Source organism: Schistocerca americana, chromosome 2 (genome assembly GCF_021461395.2).
Source record: "Schistocerca americana isolate TAMUIC-IGC-003095 chromosome 2, iqSchAmer2.1, whole genome shotgun sequence".
NCBI lineage: Eukaryota > Metazoa > Arthropoda > Insecta > Orthoptera > Acrididae > Schistocerca > Schistocerca americana.
In genome coordinates, this window is record NC_060120.1 from 816,689,981 (window position 1) to 816,714,051 (window position 24,071).

Sequence of the window (24,071 nt, forward strand, 5' to 3'; positions counted from 1 at the left end):
GCTTTACAGCAATCAATTAGCTTTCTCTGGCAGATCATTTCATCAAGTTTCTTTAATGTGTATTGTTTTATGCTTATCAGGCACAACAACTCAATTGGGTCAGCTCACTTTGTTGTTCCTTCCATGTAATCACTCAGTTTATGTTAACTAATATTTCACTTGTACTGGGAACATCAGCTATAATTTCTTCTTCAGCTTCATCATCCTCATCCTCGACTGTGTCACTTTTCTTTTCTCAAACAGCATCAATAGTCTCCTTGTCACATATGATCTCTGAAATCAGTTCTTCATTGTCAACAATCTTCAAAATCAATATATCACAGTAGAACATCACATGCAGACATCATGTCAGTGCTCTTGTGATCTATGTATCTGTTGCACTTTCTTCATTGGAACACTTCTTCCAGCAACTCCTAATAGTGGTCACACCAATGCTTTGCCACATCAGGCCTACCGAATATGTAACACTGTTAAGATTTACAGATTTCAAGAACATTTCCATTTCCTCGTCTGAATTTACTATTGTATAGAGCAGTTCACAGCAATAAGTGTGACGAAGCAAGCTGGGATATTTTTACTTGCCCTCTTGCTTTGCCATCTGCTTCCTCAAAATTCATTTTTTCACTTTTAATTAATTACCATTAACATACATGAGTATAATCTGCATTTTCATAAAAGAGAAATATTGGCCATCAGTTTTAAAGAATATAACACCAGGTCTAATTTTGTGCTTAGTTTTATGTATGCAATTGATTTTCTAATTTATTTTGACTATGCCTAGTTAGTATCTTTTGTTATAGGGTGGAATCAGTAATTGTTTCATAAATTAAATTCGATAATTACTTATAAACAAATATAAATTATATAATAATTATAAACATTTGGAGGAATAATTAATAGTACTCTTAAAGGATCTATTTGGTTCTATTCGAAAACATGCTAGCAAAGCCAGATCTTAATTAATGACAAAGTAATTACTAGTTTTGTCAAAAGTATTGTTTGCATAACTACATCTGTTAATTTCATCATTTAAACAAAAAATTTGGCCTAAATCTCGTAGTAGAAGAAACTGTAAAAGAAAGGCAATTTTTTGATGTATTCAGTTAATTTAATGAGTTAAGTTTTAACTGTAATTTCTGTAAATGAAACATGGAATAATGTGTATTTTCGGTGCCTATTATTGTGATGATATATAAGGGCCCAATTTTTGGTCCTGAGACAGTCAGTCCAAGGCTGAGTTTCAGACAAGAAACCTGTGTTGGTTAGAATGAAACAATGCGTCAACTTAACCATGAAATAAGTGTTACACCAATAGGCTATGTGTTAAAGCAATGGCAGGGTCTGTTCAATTTATTAGAAAGAGTGTGAAATGTGTGGTTAGGGTGTTACTGCTCATAGATGTTCAGCAGTAAACTATTGTAGCAGTATGTTGCAACAATAATGCACTGGCCATATAACTGTGTATTATTGGGGAGAGATTGTGAACAGCGAAAGTAAAGAACTGTGAAATGCAAATGTGCACCTGTCAGCTGCATCATTTTAAGTAGTCAGTGTTGAGCTTCCACCCCCGTTTTTCAGCCAGTATTGCAATGCAGTACATTGACACTGAGGACAATCAACAAAGAAATAAAGCATCACATATGGTGCCCTGGGTGAGAAATATTGTAATTGGGCACAGTAAACTCGTGAACTTTGAACAGTGAACTCAAGAGTGGTTTACAGTGCAATGATTTAACAAAGGAGATGCAACGACCAATTAGTGCTTGAGCTTCAACGCCACAGTAGGACAGCAACCAATCAGTGAGCAGGTTCTGTGGAAGCAGCCATTGAGTGCAGGAATAGCTAATCAGCACAGCTGACTGGGATAAACAAGATGCCTCACCAAGAAAATTACAACTTGCAGCAGCCATGCAGATGATGAGTCAAGATAACAACCACAACAGCAGCAGGAGATGAGTGATTAAAAATAAGGTAACGAGTGGCCTTAACGAACAATGCAGAGTGGTGGAGGACAATGGACAACAGGGGAGTGATATACTTGAAAACAAAGCTGTGGAGATTAAGTTTTTTAATGAACAGAAAGACTTAATGGAGACTGGTTCTGTAGGCGATAGTGGTTATAAATCAGACATGAATGTAACTTTGAATGATGGGAATAAAAGTCCTACTGTAAAGGGCAAAATGGACAAAAGCAGTACTGAAGTGGATGAGATTGTTTTAAGGGGGAGGAATCTAGCAGCAAAAGTCAGCAAGGGCAGCAGGTTATGACAGATGGAAAATTGGAAGTGATGTAAAGGCAAATTATGAGTAGTATGTGTAGACAAGAAGACATTAGATGGTAGAAAAGGAAACTGATAGCATTAGAACTGACATGGTTAGCTTAAAGGATGAACTGAAGAAAGAAATTAAAAAGGAGATTCAGGTAGTCAACTTTAATCTTTCAGAATTAAATAAGAGGGTTGAGGCAGCAGCTAAAGATTGCAATGAAAAGATAAAGAAAGTAGTACATAACATTAATGTGAAATTAACATTAATGACTAGTAATTGTGTAGAAGAGAGAAAGAAACTTTGTGATGACTATAGTAGGAGGGCGGAGGATCCTGAAAAACAGTGTAAAGATGAAGTCAAAGCTGCCAGGAAATTTTGTGCTGAAAACAGGGTTAAACTTTAGAACCATATCGATCAGGTTAAAAATGATTTAGAAACGGAGGTAGAAACCAACTGTGAAGTACTGGTAGAGGAGAAACTGGTAAAAGTAAATAAAAATGTAGATTCAAAATTGGCTGACATGGAGAAAAAGATGGAAGAGGTACAAAATCTAAAGCATAGAGTACGTAGTGTCCCAAACAGTCCTTCATTTGTTAGTTGTAAGAAATTTAATAATCTTGAACCATGTGGGGAAGTACATCCACTGGTTTTCATTAGGGAATTTAATGATTTGCATGAAACATGGAATGACAAAGAGAAAATGTCATTTCTGAGAGGTTTGTGTGAAAGGGGATGCTTACGGATGGGCAGCTCAGGTAACTGATAGTTGTACTTTGTGGAAAAGCTTTGAGAAAACATTTTTAGGTGAATATTGGTCCAAAGAGAAGCAGCAGAGAATTTTGAGTGAATTTTGGGGAGGAGAGAGATTTGACTCTAGGAAGGGTACTGTGAAAGGTTTCTGTCAGCTCTGGATAAACAAACTGAAATATTTGGACAAAGAGCTAAGTAATGAATCAATAACACAGGCCAACAATGGAAGAACTTTTTTGCTGAAAATACCTTATTCTTATGTTTTTTAGGGTGGGAAATCCAAATATGATACTTAAAAAACTGTATCACCCACCATTTCTTCACATTATACAGTTAAATTTATTGAATTAAGAGATTTTTAAAGAATTGAACAGCTTTTATATACTTAAAATCATTTAAAAAGGAGGTGTAATGAATGTAGATGACGTTGGTAGTATTGCCGAAAAAATTTGCTGGCAAAAGAAGGTTGATTCTATTTTTGTGTTGATAGATGGTGTTTTTGTTTACTGTCAACCTAACCGCATTTTTCTGTTTCCTGTACATGTGCTCCGCATAAGGTATGTTATGTGTGTGTTTAAGATCAGAGAAAATGGTCCAAAAATGAGAAAAAAGCCTTTACATTTGCTGTTCCTATGATATGGAGGGAGCTGAGAAATAATTCTGATGATTGCTACTTTTGCAGTGTTGATATTACTAGTCATAATTTGCAAAACAAGAAGGTAATAAGCTACCCTAGCTTTCCATCTGCCATCCGACCAGTAGGGCATTGTGTAGATTTGCCAGTTCCTAACCACCAGATGCTTTAAAGTCTATTCGAACAGAAGTATTTTCTGATGTACAGTGTGATTTAGATGAACCAGATGATGATGAATTCCATTGTAATACAAGAAGTCTAGAGCCAAAATTGTTTACTTAGATCAAGCTTAACGATTTGGTTAGGAATCTGGGCTTAACGAAAGAAAAAGCTGAATCGCTTGGCTCTAGATTAAGAGAAAAGAACTTATTGGCAGTTGGAACCAGCATATACATGTATAGAAAGAGAGAGCAGCAGTTTTCCAAGTTTTTTCAACAAGAAGGTGATTTAGTGTACTGCCCAGACATTCCTGGTCTGATGAATGCATTTGGTATTGAATACAAATAGGAAGGTTGGAGGCTGTTCATTGATTCATCCAAAACTAGTTTAAAGGCTGTTTTATTACACAGTGGTAACATGTATGCATCTATACCTGTTGGACATTCTGTACATATGAAAACCTAGAAATAGCGCTAAATAAAATAGACTATTCTGCTCATGGCTGGATGATATGTGGCAATCTAAAAGTAACATGAATGCTCCTTGGTCAGCAAGGTGGCTTTACCAAATTTCCATGTTTCTTGTGTGAATGGGACAGTAGGACTAGGGATTAACACTGGTGCAGAAAGAACGGGCCTGTGAGGGAGTCTTTAAAACCTGGTGAGAAGAACTTTCTATGCAAAAACCTTGTAGATCCAAAAAACGTAACCTTGTAGATCCAAAAAACGTACTACTACCACCTCTACATATAAAGTTAGGCCTAATGAAACAGTTTGTAAAGGCTTTGCCTAAAGATGGATCATGTTTTAAGTATCTCTGCCAAAAGTTTCCACACCTTCCAGAAACTAAATTAAAAGAAGGCATCTTTGTTTGACCTAACATTAGAAAATTGATGTTTGATGTTAACTTTGAATCCAAAATGACCTTAAATGAGAAAGAAGTATGGGTATCATCAAGCAAGTCATTACAAAGTTCTTAGGATGTGAAAAAGACCCAGGATATGTTTCTATTATAGCTACAATGTTAAAGAAGTTTAAAACTTTAGGATGTTTAATGAGCTTGAATGTTCAATTTTTGAACAGTCACCCTGATTACTTCTCAGACAATATGGGAGATGTTAATGAGGAGCAGAGAGTGTTTCCACCAGGATATTAAAATGATGGAAAAACACTACCAAGGCCACTGGAACACCAACATGACGGGGGACTACTGTTGGTCACTTCACTGAGAAGTTCAGCTAGTGACTCATCATAGATAAAGCTACACAAGAAGCTTCAAAGAAAAAAGAAGAAAATACTAACCAACTACAGATGACAAGTGAAACCTCTATTAAGTAGCTTACTGTAAATACAAACCATGCCTATGTTGTAACAAAGTGTTTCATTAATTTCCCCATTTACCGTATAGCATAGGATTTTTATTCTATATAACAAAAAGCACATATTGATTGAAAACTATGGGTGATACAGAAAAACTAAAGCTAGATCTATATACAGCTTATAAAAATCTATAAAGATCAGCTATCAAAGTAAAAAACGTTAAAAAAAAAAAAAATCGTTCACCTGTGTAATTATGGATTTAGAAACTAAGTTTCCTCAGAAGGTTAGAGAATTGCTTGTACCTGACCCTAGGGGTAATATTTGTGATATATTGAATTATGTTGATAAAGTGGAGAGAGGAAACCATCAGGGGAAGATTGTAGGAGGAATTTTGATGACAATAATCAATCAGGGAGAGAATTTCAGGTAAATAAGATTAACAGGTCTAATTACAGTAGAACCTCAAGAAATGGTTGGGTGGAGGATAGCCAGAATGGGCATGGAAACGGTAGGAAAATTCAAGTAAAATAAATAGAGGAGATGATTTTTATTCTGGATCAAACCATTTAAACTAGATAATGCTTCAGTTTTGGCTCACACTCAAGTAGGTAGTGATGAAGAGCCACTTGTATATAAATGTGCTGTAATCACAGGTAAGGGTAATGTAAATGATAGTAGTAAGACAAGTGTAATTTCTAACACTAGTGAGATGTTGAATGATGGTGTGGGTAGCAATGTTTATCCCATAAAAGGAGAAGAGGAACTTACTATAATGTAATTGAACCAGAAGTAAGATCTACAAGCAAGTAGGGGATTCAACATTCTGAATTGGATTCACTACATGGTGATAATGACTACCCCAGCTGTCTGTCTCATTTTTCATATTTCCTGAGACAGTCAGACTCTTCTCCTATAATCGTAGGAGGGTGGAAGAAAGTAAATTGGCACTATGGTTAAAGAATTTCTGTCAAGGAGGTAAGGTAAACAAAAAAAGAAAGGTGTCAGCATATGTGAAGGAGAAGGTGCAGATTATCTGAAAACTAAAATTTACATCTGAAGTAATCAGCTTGTGGGTGTAGCAGTAAAAACCATCTTAAATACTAGATCTTGATATTAATTGTGGTATAGTACAAGTGTCTGTGACCAGTGCAATCTGTAGATTGAGATAACTATCTACCCGTAGGAGCATTATGGTACAGCCTTTTCTAAAATTAAGGAATTACAACTTTAAACATAGTTGCCTGGAGTAATATGTGAGGAAAGAACAAGCAAGATTGGTATGTATATCACCCTTCAGGCTAGAATCTTAAGCAATTTGACAGAATACAGTGACATAATAGTATGTCCAAGTGATGATTTTGTCTGATCAGTAACGAGAGTTAAGATTGCCTTATCATATTGATCTGTTACTGTGGAGTGTTTTTCAGCAGAATCAATTTTGCATTGGATAAGCAGAGCAGGTGGTTATTTATTAGTTAATGAAGCAATTTGGAAATAATAAAATAATGAATAATGTTAGGGTCTTAATGGTTAGGGAGCCTGTCCCTGCAGTAGGGATATTTTTTGATTATGCACTACACTAGCTAATGTCGTAAGAAATGTAAGTAAAATAATGGATGACAAGCAGACACATTTAAATATGTCTGCTTATGTCTGTATATGTGTGGATGGATATGTGTGTGTGTGTGTGTGTGTGTGAGTATACCCGTCCTTTTTTCCCCCTAAGGTCTGTCTTTCCGCTCCCGGGATAGGAATGACTCCTTACCCTCTCCCTTAAAACCCACATCCTTTCGTCTTTCCCTCTCCTTCCTTCTTTCCTGATGAGGCAACAGTTTGTTGCGAAAGCTTGAATTTTGTGCGTATGTTTGTGTGTCTGTCGACCTGCCAGCACTTTCATTTGGTAAGTCACATCATTTCTGTTTTATATATATATATATATATATATATATATATATATATATATATATATATATATATAAAAAGAAAGATGATGAAACTTACCAAACAAAAGCGCTGGCAGGTCGATAGACACACAAACAAACACAAACATACACACAAAATTCTAGCTTTCGCAACCAATGGTTGCCTCGTCAGGAAAGAGGGAAGGAGAAGGAAAGACAAAAGGACAAAAGGATATGGGTTTTAAGGGAGAGGGTAAGGAGTCATTCCAATCCCGGGAGCGGAAAGACTTACCTTAGGGGGAAAAAAGGACAGGTATACACTCGCACACACACACATATCCATCCACACATACACAGACACAAGCCTTTACAAATGTCTGCTTGTGTCTGTGTATGTGTGGATGGATATGTGTGTGTGTGCAAGTGTATACCTGTCCTTTTTTCCCCCTAAGGTAAGTCTTTCCGCTCCCGGGATTGGAATGACTCCTTACCCTCTCCCTTAAAACCCATATCCTTTTGTCTTTCCTTCTCCTTCCCTCTTTCCTGACGAGGCAACCATTGGTTGCGAAAGCTAGAATTTTGTGTGTATGTTTGTGTTTGTTTGTGTGTCTATCGACCTGCCAGCGCTTTTGTTTGGTAAGTTTCATCATCTTTCTTTTTAGATATATTTTTCCCACGTGGAATATTTCCCTCTATTATATTCATATATATGTATATATATATATATATATATATATATAATCTGCCACCAGAAAACCACTTCTTTTAACACATTTACACGCAGTTTTTTCGAAATTTTCCCGAATTTCTCCATCCTTTAACATGTTTTGGCGGCAACACAACCACCTAACCTTTGTGCACATCGTTGTCTACCAACACAAGTTCACCACAGGATCAACATAGTCCAGCTTTAACCAACACTTTTTCGCCTTTGTTCACAACAGATCTCCAGTTACTTTCTCCAGTTATTTTCATTTTCATTTCAACCTCATGTTACACTTTCCACCTTCTAATACCATGTCACACTCACAACATCCCATTAAGTTTAATTTACATTCCCTCCGCAAACATGCCTTCACCCTAGCCAGATTACACTCCCATATTTTATTTTCTCAGGCTTGTCTGACATTTGGCATTACCCCCAAAGGCCTCACACTTAAAGTTCCCATCTCTGGCTGCAACCCTTCTTTCCATCAGTCCCTATATCAGTTCCAAACTGAACAATCCATTGCCCTCACCCACCTAATCCTCCACCTACACATCAACTCAGCCAATGAACACACCCGTCAACTCCTATCCTTAATAAAAGTCCTCAATCTTTCCTCTTCCACATTCACACCGGCTATTCAGAGCATCCTCCTACAGGCCAACCGCAAATTAGAACAGCATGCCACCCTTCACCTCAAAAAACTATCCAATATCCTGGTTTCACACCTCCGGAAGGGCAACTGACTCACCCTTCACAACCTTTCCAGCAATCCTCAACCCCCTCTCATTGCACACAAACCCAGTCTCTCCCATCTACTCAATCTCCCACTTCCCGCTCCACTCCCTCCAAAACCTCAAAATTCCAATCAACACAATCTGGAACAACAACACCCTAATTCAGTAGTTAACCTTTCCTCCAAATCTCTCGCCCAATCCGAAACCTCAGTCCTATCCAAAGGCCTCACCTTCAGCCCCACTCCCAGATTCAACCAAACAGCCCTTGTCAAAGATTTGCTGTCCTACACTCGTACTCTCTGCTGGAAATATCACTTTGCCATGAAGAAAAAAGATCCTAATCCTACTCCTAATGATACAACTTCCCAAGACACTATCCAAATTGAACCCTGCCTGGAACAGTTCCATCCTCCGTCACAGCGGGACCCACCTCCTCTTCCTCAAAATCACCCTCTCCAAACGTTCCAGGAATTTCTGACTTCCAGCCTTGCCTCTTAATCCTTCTTAAACAAAACCTTTAACCTACTCCCAACATCACCAGTCTGGAATCCCTGAACCATTACACCAACAACCTGACAACAGCTTTCGCATCCCTCAACTACCCTCCCGACCTGGTACAGAAACAAATAACCAGATCCACTTCCTCATCCTCTCAAACCCAGAACCTCCCACAGAAGAACCACAAAAGTGCCTCACTTGTGACAGGATACTTTCTGGGACTGGATCCGACTCTGAATGTGGCTCTCCAGCAGGGATACGACTTCCTCAAATTCTGCCCTGAAATGAGATCCATCCTTCATGAAATCCTCCCCGCTCCACCAAGAGTGTCTTTCCACTGTCCACCTAACTTTCGAAACCTCTTAGTTCATCCCTATGAAATCCCCAAACCACCTTCCCTACCCTCTGGCTCCTACCCTTGTAACCGCCCCCGGTGTAAAACCTGTCCAATGCACCTTCCCATCACCACCTACTCCAGTCCTGTAACCCGGAAGGTGTACATGATCAAAGGCAGGGCCACGTGTGAAAGCACTCACGTGATCTACCAACTGACCTGCCTACACTGTGACGCGTTCTATGTGGGAATGACCAGCACAAACTGTCCATTCGCATGGATGGACACAGGCAGACAGTGTTTGTTGGTAATGAGGATCACCCTGTGGCTAAACATGCCTTGGTGCACGGCTAGCACATCTTGGCACAGTGTTACACCGTCCGGGTTATCTGGATACTTCCCACTAACACCAACCTATCCGAACTCCGGAGATGGGAACTTGCTCTTCAATATATCCTCTCTTCCCGTTATCCACCAGGCCTCAATCTCCGCTAACTTCAAGTTGCCGCCACTCTTACCTCACCTGTCATTCAGCAACATCTTTGCCTCTGCACTTCTGCCTCGACTGACATCTCTGCCCAAACCCTTTGCCTTTACAAATGTCTGCTTGTGTCTCTATATGTGTGGATGGATATGTGTGTGTGTGTGTGTGAGTGTATACCCGTCCTTTTTTAACCCTAAGGTAAAGTGGAAGTACAGAGGCAAAGATGTTGTTGAAAAACAGGTGAGGTACGAGCGGCGGCAACTTGAAATTAGCAGAGGTTGAGGCCTGGTGGGTAACGGGAAGAGAGGATATATTGAAGGGCAAGTTCCCATCTCCAGAGTTCTGAAAGGTTGGTGTTAGTGGGAAGCATCCAGATAACCTGGACGGTGTAACACTGTGCCAAGATGTGCTGGCTGTGCACCAAGGCATGTTTAGCCACAGGGTGATCCTCATTACCAACAAACACTGTCTGCCTGTGTCCATTCATGCGAATGGACAGTTTGTTGCTGGTTATTCCCACATAGAAAGCTGCACATTGTAGGCAGGCTAGTTGGTAAATCACGTGGGTGCTTTCACACGTGGCTCTGCCTTTGATCATGTACACCTTCCGGGTTACAGGACTGGAGTAGGTTGTGGTGGGAGGGTGCATTGGACAGGTTTTACACCGGGGGCGGTTACAAGGGTAGGAGCCAGAGGGTAAGGAAGGTGGTTTGGGGATTTCATAGGGATGAACTAAGACGTGCGGGATATTTGTGTATAAGGAAGTGGCATCAATGGTTACAAGGATGGTTTCCGGGGTAACGGATTGGGTAAGGATTCCAGGTGTTTGAGAAAGTGGTTGGTGTCTTTGATGAAGGATGGGAGACTGCATGTAATGGGTTGAAGGTGTTGATCTACATAGGCAGAGATACGTTCTGTGGGGGCTTGGTAACCAGCTACAATGTGGCGGCCGGGATGATTGGGTTTGTGAATTTTAGGAAGAAGGTACAAGGGAGGGGTGCGGGGTGTTGGTGGGGTTAGGAGGTTGATGGAGTCAGGTGAAAGGATTTGTAGGGGGCCCCCACAGAACGTGTCTGCCTACATAGATCAACACCTTCAACCCATTACATGCAGTCTCCCATCCTTCATCAAAGACACCAACCACTTTCTCGAACGCCTGGAATCCTTACCCAGCCTGTTACCCCCGGAAACCAGCCTTGTAACTATTGATGCCACTTCCTTATACACAAATATCCTGCACATCCAGGGCCTCGCTGCGATGGAGCGCTTCCTTTCACGCCGATCACCTGCCACCCTACCTAAAACCTCTTTCCTCATTGTCTTAGCCAGCTTCATCCTGACCCACAACTTCTTCACTTTTGAAGGCCAGACCTACCAACAATTAAAGGGAACAGCCATGGGTACCAGGATGGCCCCCTCGTACGCCAACCTATTCATGGGTCACTTAGAGGAAGCCTTCTTGGTTACCCAGGCTTGCCAACCCAAAGTTTGGTACAGATTTATGATGACATCTTCAGGATCTGGACTCACTGTGAAGAAGAACTCCAGAATATCCTCTCCAACCTCAACTCTTTTGGTTCCACCAGATTCACCTGGTCCTACTCCAAATCCCATGCCACTTTCCTTGACATTGATTTCCATCTGTCCAATGGCCAGCTTCACGCACCTGTCCACATCAAACCCACCAACAAGCAAAAGTACCTCCATTATGACAGCTGCCACCGATTGCATATCACACGGTCCCTTCCCTACAGCCTAGGTCTTCGTGGCAAATGAATCTGCTCCAGTCCTGAATCCCTGAACCATTACACCAACAACCTGAAAACAGCTTGCGCATCCCACAACTACCTTCCCAACCTGGTATAGAAGCAAATAACCAGAGCCACTTCCTCATCCCCTCAAACCCAGAATTTTGTGTGTATGTATGTGTTTCTTTGTGTTTCTATCAACCTGCCAGCACTTTCGTATGGTAAGTCACATCATCTTCGTATATATATATATATATATATATATATATATATATATATATATATATATATGTATAGTAGAGGGAAACATTCCATGTGGGAAAAATATATCTAAAAACAAAGATTTTGAGACTTACCCAACAAAAGTGCTGGCAGGTCGATAGATACACAAACAAACACAAACATACACGCAAAATTCAAGCTCTCACAACTATCAGTTGCTTCATCAGGAAAGAGGTAAGGAGAGGGAAAGACGAAAGGATGTTGGTTTTAAGGGAGAGGGTAAGGGGTCATTCCAATCTCGGGAGCGGAAAGACTTACCTCAGGGGGAAAGAAGGACAGGTATACACTCGCAGACACACACATATCCATCCGCACATACGCAGACACAAGCAGACATTTGTAAAGGCAAAGAGTTTGGGCAGGGATGTCAGTCGAGGCGGAAGTGCAGAGGCAAAGATGTTGTTGAAAGACAGGTGAGGTATGAGTGGTGGCAACTGAAATTAGCGGAGGTTGAGGCCTGATGGATAATGAGAAGAGAGGATATACTGAAGGGCAAGTACCCATCTCCGGAGTTCTGACAGATTGGTGTTAGTGGGAAGTATCCAGATAACCCGGACGGTGCAACACTGTGCCAAGATGTGCTGGCCATGCACCAAGGCATGTTTAGCCTCAGGGTGATCCTCATTACCAACAGACACTGTCTGCCTGTGTCCATTCACGCGAATGGACAGTTTGTAGCTGGTCATTCCCACATAGAAAGCTTCACAGTGTAGGCAGGTCAGTTTTTAAATCATGTGGGTGCTTTCACACGTGGCTCTGCCTTTGACCGTGTACACCTTCCGGGTTACAGGACTGGAGTAGGTGGTGGTGGGAGGGTGCATGGGACTGGCTGTACACCGGGGGTGGTTGCAAGGGTAGGAGCCAGAGGGTAGGGAAGGTGGTTTGGGGATTTAATAGGGATGAACTAAGAGGTTACGAAGGTTAGGTGGACGGTGGAAATACACTCTTGGTGGAGTGGGGAGGATTTCATGAAGGATGGATCTCATGTCAGGGCAGGATTTGAGGAAGTCGTATCAATGCTGGAGAGCCACATTCAGAGTCTGATCCAGTCCCGGAAAGTATCCTGTCACGAGTGGGGCACTTTTGTGGTTCTTCTGTGGGAGGTTCTGGGTTTGAGAGGATGAGGAAGTTGCTCTGGTTATTGGCTTCTGTACCAGGTCGGGAGGGTAGTTGCGTGATGCGAAAGCTGTTATCAGGTTGTTGGTGTAATGGTTCAGGGATTCAGGACTGGAGCAGATTCGTTTGCCACGAAGACCTAGGCTGTACGGAAGGGACCATTTGATGTGGAATGTGTGGCAGCTGTCATAATGGACGTACTGTTGCTTGTTGGTGCATTTGATGTGGACGGACATGTGAAGCTGGCCATTGGACAGATGGAGGTCAACGTCAAGGAAATTGGCATGGGATTTGGAGTAGGACCAGGTGAATCTGATGGAACCAAAGTAGTTGAAGTTGGAGAGGAAATTCTGGAGTTTTTCTTCACTGTGAGTCCAGATCCTGAAGATGTCATCAATAAATCTGTACCAAACTTTGGGTTTGCAGGCCTGGGTATCCAAGAAGGCTTCCTCTAAGCGACCCATGAATAGGTTGGCGTACGAGGGGGCCATCCTGGTACCCATTGCTGTTCCCTTTAATTGTTGGTATGTCTGGCCTTCAAAAGTGAAGAAGTTGTGGGTCAGGATGAAGCTGGCAACGGTAATGAGGAAAGAGGTTTTAGGTAGGGTGGCAGGTGATTGTCGTGAAAGGAAGTGCTCCATCGCAGCGAGGCCCTGGGCGTGCGGAATATTTGTGTATAAGGAAGTGGCATCAATGGTTACAAGATGGTTTCCGGGAGTAACAGACTGGGTAAGGATTCCAGGTGTTCGACAAAGTGGTTGGTGTACTTGATGATGGATGGGAGAGTGCATGTAATGGGTTGAAGGTGTTGATCTACGTAGGCAGTGATACGTTCTGTGGGGGCTTGGTAACCAGCTACAATGGGGCAGCCGGGATGATTGGGTTTGTGGATTTTAGGAAGAAGGTAGAAAGTAGGGGTGCAGGGTGTTGGTGGGGTCAGGTGGTTGATGGGGTCAGGTGAAAGGTTTTGTAGGGGGCCTAAGGTTCTGAGGATTCCTTGAAACTCCGCCTGGACTTCTGGAATGAGATTACCTTGGCAAACTTTGTATGTGGTGTTGTCTGAAAGCTGACGTAGTCCCTCAGCCACATACACCTAACGATCAAGTACCACTGTCGTGGAACCCTTGTCCGCCGGAAGAATGACGATGGAACAGTCAGCCTTCAGATCACGGATAGCTTGGGCTTCAGCAGTGATGATGTTGGGAGTAGGATTAAGGTTTTTTATGAAGGATTGAGAGGCAAGGCTGGAAGTCAGAAATTCCTGGAACGTTTGGAGAGGGTGATTTTGAGGAAGAGGAGGTGGGTCCCGCTGTGACGGAGGATGGAACTGTTCCAGGCAGTGTTCAATTTGAATAGTGTCTTGGGAAGTTGTATCATTAGGAGAAGGATTAGGTCTTTTTACTTCATGGCAAAGTGATATTTCCAGCAGAGAATATGAATGTAGGACAGTAAATCTTTGACAAGGGCTGTTTGGTTGAATCTGGGAGTGGGGCTGAAGGTGAGGCCTTTGGATAGGACTGAGGTTTCGGATTGGGAGAGAGGTTTGGAGGAAAGGTTAACTACTGAATTAGGGTGTTGTTGTTCCAGATTGTGTTGATTGGAATTTTGAGGTTTTGGAGTTAGTGGAGCTGGAAGTGGGAGATTGAGTAGATGGGAGAGACTGGGTTTGTGTGCAATGAGAGGAGGTTGAGGATTGCTGGAAAGGTTGTGAAGGGTGAGTGAGTTGCCCTTCCAGAGGAGGGAAACCAAGATATTGGACAGTTTTTTGAGGTGAAGGGTGGCATGCTGTTCTAATTTGCGGTTGGCCTGTAGGAGGATGCTCTGAATAGCCGGTGTGAATGTGGAAGAGGAAAGATTGAGGACTTTTATTAAGGATAGGAGTTGACGGGTGTGTTCATTGGCTGAGTTGATGTGTAGGTGGAGGATTAGGTGGGTGAGGGCAATGGATTGTTCAGTTTGGAACTGATATAGGTACTGATGGAAAGAAGGGCTGCAGCCAGAGATGGGAACTTTAAGTGTGAGGCCTTTAGGGGTAATGCCAAATGTCAGACAAGCCTGAGAAAATAAAATATGGGAGTGTAATCTGGCTAGGGCGAAGGCATGTTTGCGGAGGGAATGTAAATAAAACTTAATGGGCACTGTTCTCGTCTTGCTACAATTATGAAATCCATTTTCAACCTGCATCTAAACATGCCAATGCAGACACCTCACCCCAATTTCCTGTGGGTCCTGATCCCAACTATGGTCATGAAGAACTTCTTTGCTCCCATCTTGATATTGCAATGCAGGCAATTATGAGTTCGTGCATAGCAGCTGCCCTTGCCACCAACCCGGTCCCCACCAGGTGGTTTAATTTGTTCAACACGGCTTACCAGTCAAACTGCCATGTAAGGCAGCAGAACCCCAGTGCACATTTTTTTCCTTATGGTATCACCTTGTAATATACCTAATATACAAAGACTTAATGAAAACTTCAATTCCATGATATCGTGTAGTACAATACCTCACTTTAAAATGATTGGTACTGTGGTGATTCGTGAATTTCATAAAAATGGCACTAAATTGGAGACTAATTAGCAGACACTATTACAAAGGAAAACAAATGGTGATGTACTTTAACAAACTGTGGCATTCATTGCAGTAATGGGAAAGACTTGAATTAGTGAAAATGGCAGGAATAAAATATATGGTATCAATCACCAACTGTAATTATTCAAATAATTGGACTTTTACGAATGTAGTTTACTCAGTCAAGAAGTTATTCTGTTGGGGTGTTGTGAGGGTGACATGGTGTTAGAAGGTGGAAAGTGTAACATGAGGCTGAAATGAAAATGAAAATAAAATATATGGGGAGAGATAAAGGTGAACAAGAAAACAACTGGAGATCTGGTGTGAAAAAAGGCGAGAAAGTGTTGGGTAGAGCTGGGCTATGTTGTTCCTGTGGTGAATTTGTGTAGGTAGACAACGATGTGCATAAAGGTTAGGTGGTTGTGTTGCCGCCAAAACACGTTAAAAGGTGGAGAAATTCGGGAAAATTTCGAAAAAACTACGTGTAAATTTATTAAAAGGAGTGGTTTTGTGGTGGCAGATTATGAAAATGAGGCTAATAATTGTCTGACGAAGAAATAATGACGTTAAAATCTGTGGGAAGCGGCTAAAAATGATCAGTGATGTGAGAAAACCGGAAATGGAAATAAAGCAAAAGATATTAGAACTAGCCAAAATAGTTGTTGAATCGGTGAAAGGAACTGTTTGTGAACTAGAAACGGTGGATTTTATAGTAGCAGTAGTGTTGAAAGCGGAAAAAATTTTTTTTTTGGATATGGTTTGGAAGTGGGTTACATATTATTACGTATTACGTATTATTGAATGTTGTATTGTCTTTCAACAACATCTTTCCCTCTTTACTTCCCCCTCGACTGACATCTCTGCCCAAACTCTTTGCCTTTACAGATGTCTGCTTGTGTCTGTGTATGTGCGGATGGATATGTGTGTGTGTGCGAGTGTATACCTGTCCTTTTTTCCCCCTGAGGTAAGTCTTTCCGCTCCCGGTATTGGAATGACTCCTTACCCTCTCCCTTAAAACCGACATCCTTTCGTCTTTCCCTCTCCTTCCCTCTTTCCTGATGAAGAAACTGTTTGTTGCGAAAGCTTGAATTTTGTGTGTGTGTTTGTGTTTGTTTGTGGGCCTATCGACCTGCCAGCGCTTTTGTTTGGTAAGTCTTGAAATTGAACACACCCATCAACTCCTATCCTTAATAAAAGTCCTCAATCTTCCCTCTCCCACATCCACACCGGCTGTTCAGAGCATCCTCCTACAGACCAACCACAAATTAGAACAGCATGCCACCCTCCACCTCAAAAAACTATCCAACCTCCTGGTTTCCCACCTCCAGAAAGACTACTCACTCACCCTTCACAACCTTTCCAGCAAACCTCAACCTCCTCTCATTGCACACAAACCCAGTCTCTCCCATTTACTCAATCTTCCACACCCTCCAAAACCTCAAAATTCCAATCAACACAATCTGGAACAACAACACCATAATTCAGTAGTTAACCTTTCCTCCAAACCTCTCTCCCAATCCGAAACCTCTGTCCTATCCAAAGGCCTCACCTTCACCCCCACTCCCAGATTCAACCAAACAGCCCTCATCAAAGATGTACTGGCCTACACTCGTACTCTCTGCTGGAAATATCACTTTGCCACGAAGAAAAAAAATCCTAATCCTACTCTTAATGATACAACTTCCCAAGACACTATCCAAATTGAACCCTGCCTGGAACAGTTCCGTCCTCCGTCACAGTGGGACCCACCTCCTCTTCCTCAAAATCACCCTCTCCAAACCTTCCAGGAATTTCTGACTTCCAGCCTTGCCTCTCAATCCTTCTTAAAAAACCTTAATCCTGCTCCCAACATAACCACTGCTGAAGCCCAGGCTATCCGTGATCTGAAGACTGACCATTCCATCCTCATTCTTCCGGCGGACGAGGGTTCCACAACCGTGGTACTTGATTGTTGGGAGTATGTGGCTGAGGGACTGCGTCAGCTTTCAGACAACACCACATACAAAGTTTGCCAAGGTAATCTCATTCCTGAAGTCCAGGTGGAGCTTCAAGGAATCCTCAGAACCTTAGGCCCCCTACAAAACCTTTCACCTGACTCCATCAACCTCCTGACCCTACCAACACCCCGCACCCCTACCTTCTACCTCCTTCCTAAAATTCACAAACCCAATTATCCCAGCTGCCCCATTGTAGCTGGTTACCAAGCCCCCACAGAACGTATCTCTGCCTATGTAGGTCAACACCTTCAACCCATTACATGCAGTCTCCCATCCTTCGTCAAAGACACCAACCACTTTCTCGAACGCCTGGAATCCTTACCCAATCCGTTACCCTCGGAAACCATCCTCGTAACCATTGATGCCACTTCCTTATACACAAATATTCCGCATGTCAAGGGCCTCGCTGCGATGGAGCACTTCCTTTCACGACGATAACCTGCCATGCTACCTAAAACCTCTTTCCACATTACCTTAGCCAGCTTCATCCTGACCCACAACTTCTTCACTTTTGAAGGCCAGACATACCAACAATTAAAGGGAACAACCATGGGTACCAGGATGGCTCCCTCGTACACCAACCTATTTATGGGCCACTTAGGGGAAGTCTTCTTGGTTACCCAGGCCTGCCAACCCAAAGTTTGGTACAGATTTATTGATGACAACTTCATGATCTGGACTCACAGTGAAAAAGAACTCCAGAATTTCCTCTCCAACTTCAACTCCTTTGGTTCCATCAGATTCACCTGGTCCTACTCCAAATCCCATGCCACTTTCCTTGACGTTGACCTCCATCTGTCCAAGGGCCAGCTTCACACGTCCGTCTACATCAAACCCACCAACAAGCAACAGTACCTCCATTATGACAGCTGCCACCCATTCCACACCAAACGGTCCCTTCCGTACAGCCTAGGTCTTCGTGGCAAACGAATCTGCTCCAGTCCTGAATCCCTGAACCATTACACCAACAACCTGATAACAGCTTTTGCATCCCGCAACTACCCTCCCGACCTGGTACAGAAGCCAATAACCAGAGCCAGTTCCTCACCCCCTCAAACCCAGAACCTCCCACAGAAGAACCACAAAAGTGCCCCACTTGTGACAGGATACTTTCCGGCACTGGGTCCGACTCTGAATGTGGCTCTCCAGCAGGAATACGACTTCCTCAAATCCTGCCCTGAAATGAGATCCATCCTTCATGAAATCCTCTCCACTCCACCAAGAGTGTCATTCCACTGTCCACCTAACCTTCGTAACCTCTTAGTTCATCCCTATGAAATCCCCAAACCACCTTCCCTACCCTCTGGCTGCTACCCTTGTAACCGCGCCCGGTGTAAAACCTGTCCCATGCACCCTCCCACCACCACTTACTCCAGTCCTGTAACCCGGAAGGTGTACACGATCAAAGGCAGAGCCACGTGTGAAAGCACTCACGTGATTAACCAACTGACCTGCCTACACTGTGACGCATTCTGTGTAGAAATGACCAGCAACAAACTGTCCATTCGCATGAATGGACACAGGCAGACAGTGTTTGTTGGTAATGAGGATCACCCTGTGGCTAAACGTGCCTTGGTGCATGGCCAGCACATCTTGGCACAGTGTTATGCCGTCTGGGTTATCTGGATACTTCCCACTAACACCAACCTATCCGAACTCCGGAGATGGGAACTTGCACTTCAATATTTCCTCTCTTCCCGTTATCCACCAGGCCTCAATCTCCGCTAATTTCAAGTTGCCAGCACTCATACCTCACCTGTCATTCAACAACATCTTTGCCTCTTCATTTCTGCCTCAGCTGACATCTCTGCCGAAACTCTTTGCCTATGTCTGCTTGTGTCTGCATATGTGTGGGTGGATATTGTTGTGTGTGCGAGTGTATACCCGTCCTTTTTTCCCCCTAAGGTAAGTCTTTCTGCTCCCGGGATTGAAATGACTATTTACCCTCTCCATTAAAACACACATCCTTTCGTCTTTCCCTCTCCATCCCTCTCTCCTGACGAAGCAGCCGTTGGTTGCGAAAGCTAGAATTCTGTGTGTATGTTTGTGTTTGTTTGTGTGTCTATCGACCTGCCAGCGCTTTCTTTTGGTAAGTCACATCTTCTTTGTTTTTAGATATATTTTTCCCACGTGGAATGTTTCCCTCTATTATTTTTATATATATATATATATATATATATATATACACTGTGGCATAGAGTATATGCACACAGCCGTGGAAATAACCCACCCACCTCCCCAGGGTTCGTAACCCCTGCAACCCACAGAAGAGAAAGATGCTTCAGTAGCTGTATTATTTTAAAAATGATAGGATCTTTATTAACAATGATAATACAGAGTAACATCTCCTTGAACGACAACTGATTTAGCAAAAGGACCATAAATCTTAACCCAAACATGTACTCTCTCATTAGCATTATCCTTTCTCCTGTTCTTTGTATACAGAGAAAAAGGCTTGTCATTAGTAATTACACATGTCCCATAATCACGGTTAGGAACAACACCAATTGCTATGGTGCGATAGGCAATTATATCTCGATCATAATAGGATTCAAGTCCTTGCAAAGCAGTGTCACCACCTCTCACAACAGAAATAAGTAAATAAATAAATAAATATATATATATATTGGAATGACTCCTTACCCTCTCCCTTAAACTTAAACCCCCCTTCCTTTCTTCTTTCCCTCTCCATCCCTCTTTCCTGATGAGGCAACAGTTTGTTGCGAAAGCTTGAATTTTGTGTGAATGTATGTGTCTGTTTGTGCTTCTATCGACCTGCCAGCGCTTTCGTATGGTAAGCCACATCATCTTTGTTTCTAAATATATTTTTCCCGCGTGGAATGTTTCCCTCTATTTTTTTATATATATATGGTTATAATAGAGGGAAACTTTCCACGTAGGAAAAATATATCTAAAAACAAAGATGATGTGACTTACCAAATGAAAGTGCTGGCAGGTCGACAGACACACAAACAAACACAAACATACACACAAAATTCAAGCTTTCGCAGCAAACTGTTGCCTCATCAGGAAAGAAGGAAGGAGAGGGAAAGACGAAAGGATGTGGGTTTTAAGGGAGAGAGTAAGGAGTCATTCCAATCCCGGGAGCGGAAAGACTTACCTTAGGGGGTAAAAAGGACGGGTATACACCTGCACACACACACTCATATCCATCCACACATATACAGACACAAGCAGACATATTTAAAGACCAAATTTGTCTGCTTGTGTCTGTATATGTGTGGATGGATATGTGTGTGTGTGTGCGAGTGTATACCCGTCCTTTTTTCCCCCTAAGGTAAGTCTTTCCGCTCCCGGGATTGGAATGACTCCTTACTCTCTCCCTTAAAACCCACATCCTTTCGTCTTTCCCTCTCCTTCCTTCTCTCCTGATGAGGCAACAGTTTGTTGCGAAAGCTTGAATTTTGTGTGTATGTTTGTGTTTGTTTGTGTGTCTGTCGACCTGCCAGCACTTTCGTTTGGTAAGTCACATAATCTTTGTATATATATATATATATATATATATATATATATATATATATATATATATATATATATATATATATATAAGAGTTCTGGAGGGAAACAATCAATAACAAAGTGCTTCAGAATTATATACTTGATGATAATTTAAATTTTCGTCCACCATTACTTTGTGTACAACTTCAGGAACCTGCTAAGCAGATTCACTGTTGCAAGACTGTGCTACTCCTCCAATGGTCATTTGGTGAATTCCATAGCAACATTCAATTTTGAAGACCTTACACCAGAATATATAAAATTTTTGTTTGTTTAACAATTGGCCCTGAAAGTGACACACCTACATTTCTCTTTATTAAAATCCACCTACAAAGGCATTTGTGAAGTTCCCTGTCTTTTCCTAGTTTAGCCCTTTTTCTGTCCATCTCCACATTATTTTCAATTGTGTTTACTAAACTTATAAGCTAATTCTCTACTTTCATGCATCCTCTGATTGTTCTGCAGGGTATGCCGCATTCACATAATAAACTTACTTTAGCATCACTATTGTTCACATGGTCTATAATTGTTAGCTCATCACTTACAAAATGTGCTTTCTGTTTCTGTGATATCACCACAGGCACACAGAAATCTAGACAGTGAATGAATAATTTATGACCCATATGACTGTAGTGCTCAGGTCAATTACTCCAAAGCACACTTGCTTTGTCACTTTGTTGGCTGCAGCACTATGTTAACTGTGAAATGTGTATTCAAAGCTTCTGCCCAGCAACAATTTTTTTTTTTGTTGATGAGATAAATCAAAGGTTGAGTTTAATTATGTTAAACTATTTTGGTTATTGTTTAAAGCACTTGGAGGTTGCAACACTAAATTATGCTACATGAAACAGAAATAAACTTTTTTTAAGTTTGTAAAATGTACTGATAGTTCAAAAATCACCCGTAAATAATATTTTATTTTGAGTGACATACTTTACACACCTGACACCTCACAATATGATGGTCTTGGCACAGTCATAGCAAACTGATGCCAGCAGTTCTGAATGACCTCTTCATTTCACCTCTAGATGTCTCACTCTGGCATGGCAATTTTACTCTCAGGTGGAAAGAGAAGCTGTTGCCATAGTCGGTGCTCTCAAGAAATTTCATGCTTTTTGTACGGCTCCAAGTGTCTCCTTATTACTAGTCACAAACCCTTGGTTTCCTTGTTTAACCCTCACACTGCCTTGCCTGACAAGGCAGTTCACTGCCACAATGCAGGGCACTGTTCTCGTCTTGCTACAATTATGAAATCCATTTTCAACCTGCATCTAAACATGCCAATGCAGACACCTCACCCCAATTTCCTGTGGGTCCTGATCCCAACTATGGTCATGAAGAACTTCTTTGCTCCCATCTTGATATTACAATGCAGGCAATTATGAGTTCGTGCATAGCAGCTGCCCTTGCCACCAACCCGGTCCCCACCAGGTGGTTTAATCTGTTCAACACGGCTCACCAGTCAAACTGCCATGTAAGGCAGCAGAACCCCAGTGCACATTTTTTTCCTTATGGTATCACCTTGTAATATACCTAATATACAAAGACTTAATGAAAACTTCAATTCCATGATACCGTGTAGTACAATACCTCACTTTAAAATGATTGGTACTGTGGTGATTCGTGAATTTCATAAAAATGGCACTAAATTGGAGACTAATTAGCAGACACTATTACAAAGGAAAACAAATGGTGATGTACTTTAACAAACTGTGGCATTCATTGCAGTAATGGGAAAGACTTGAATTAGTGAAAATGGTAGGAATAAAATATATGGTATCAATCACCAACTGTAATTATTCAAATAATTGGACTTTTACGAATGTAGTTTACTCAGTCAAGAAGTTATTCTGTTGCTTGCAAATGAAGTCACGTATTGTAAAATGTAAATTTAAGATGAAAACTGTAAAGAACATTCCGTCTTAATGACTTGATTAATTAAACTCGTATTGTTGTAACCAGATATATGCGTAATTATAAAATTCTAGGCATCTGTTACAAATTCTGTCAATCAAAACCTGTTTCGTTTTACCCTCTTAGTTTCAATTATTGTTAGTAATGTGAGTTGTTGTGTAATTAGCGTGTATTAATTAATTTTGTGAAGTTCATCATTGTACTCATATTTAGATGGAGTTTTCACATTTAAAAACAATTTTACATTATAAATTTCACATATTATTCAATTCTGTAATTTTAGACATATTATTCTGTGTAATCAGAACATCTTAGCTTTGGAACTTTTAATTGCAAATATGATTAAAAATATGTTGTCATTATTAAGTAATAATGGTCCAAGTGACCATCCATTATTTAGAATATATAAATAAGGCAGCAGCGAGGATGCTGGGTCGGGCAGTTCGTGCTGATATCTCGAAGTGTAACCTGTGTTAGTTACTTGAATATTATTTCACTAAGATTTAAAGTTGTTAAAAAAGTGTGTTTCTTGATTTGTGAACAAGTGAGTTGTTTTACAAAGACATACTGTACAACTCGGCCTCTTTGCAATGTGTCATGGATTTGATCAGCTGTTACTAATGGAAGAATAAATGTTTAAAAACTGGAACCGATCACTTTCACTGTAAACCATACACTTCATGAAGATCCAGGCAATATACGAATATTTCAGTTATGTGGAGAAAACTTTCGTTTTAACCTTCTACTTATGATTCTAGATAACATCAGATGACAAGCACTTTTGATAAGTCAGTTCATCTGTCTTCGAAGTTTTGAGGATTACCTTACCGACGAGTAGATAATAATTAAGTAGAAGTGTTAAAACCTCTCTGTTTTTGATGGTGTTTTGCTGTTGTCCATGGAAGACCTTTCTCCCAGTATAGTCACTCCCACCACATTATGGTGTGAGATTCTACATCTTCTCCACAAGGGTTATTTGAGAATTTAATTCACTAAACTGTCAGGTGGGAGGCAGGTTTTTAGCCACAGATTGATGGAGAAACTGTCAATTTTGTCACAGTTTGTGAGTACTGTGCCTACAACAGGCAGCTTCAGGGTATCTCTGTTCCCCTGGCTCTCTCCATGCCAGAAATGGGA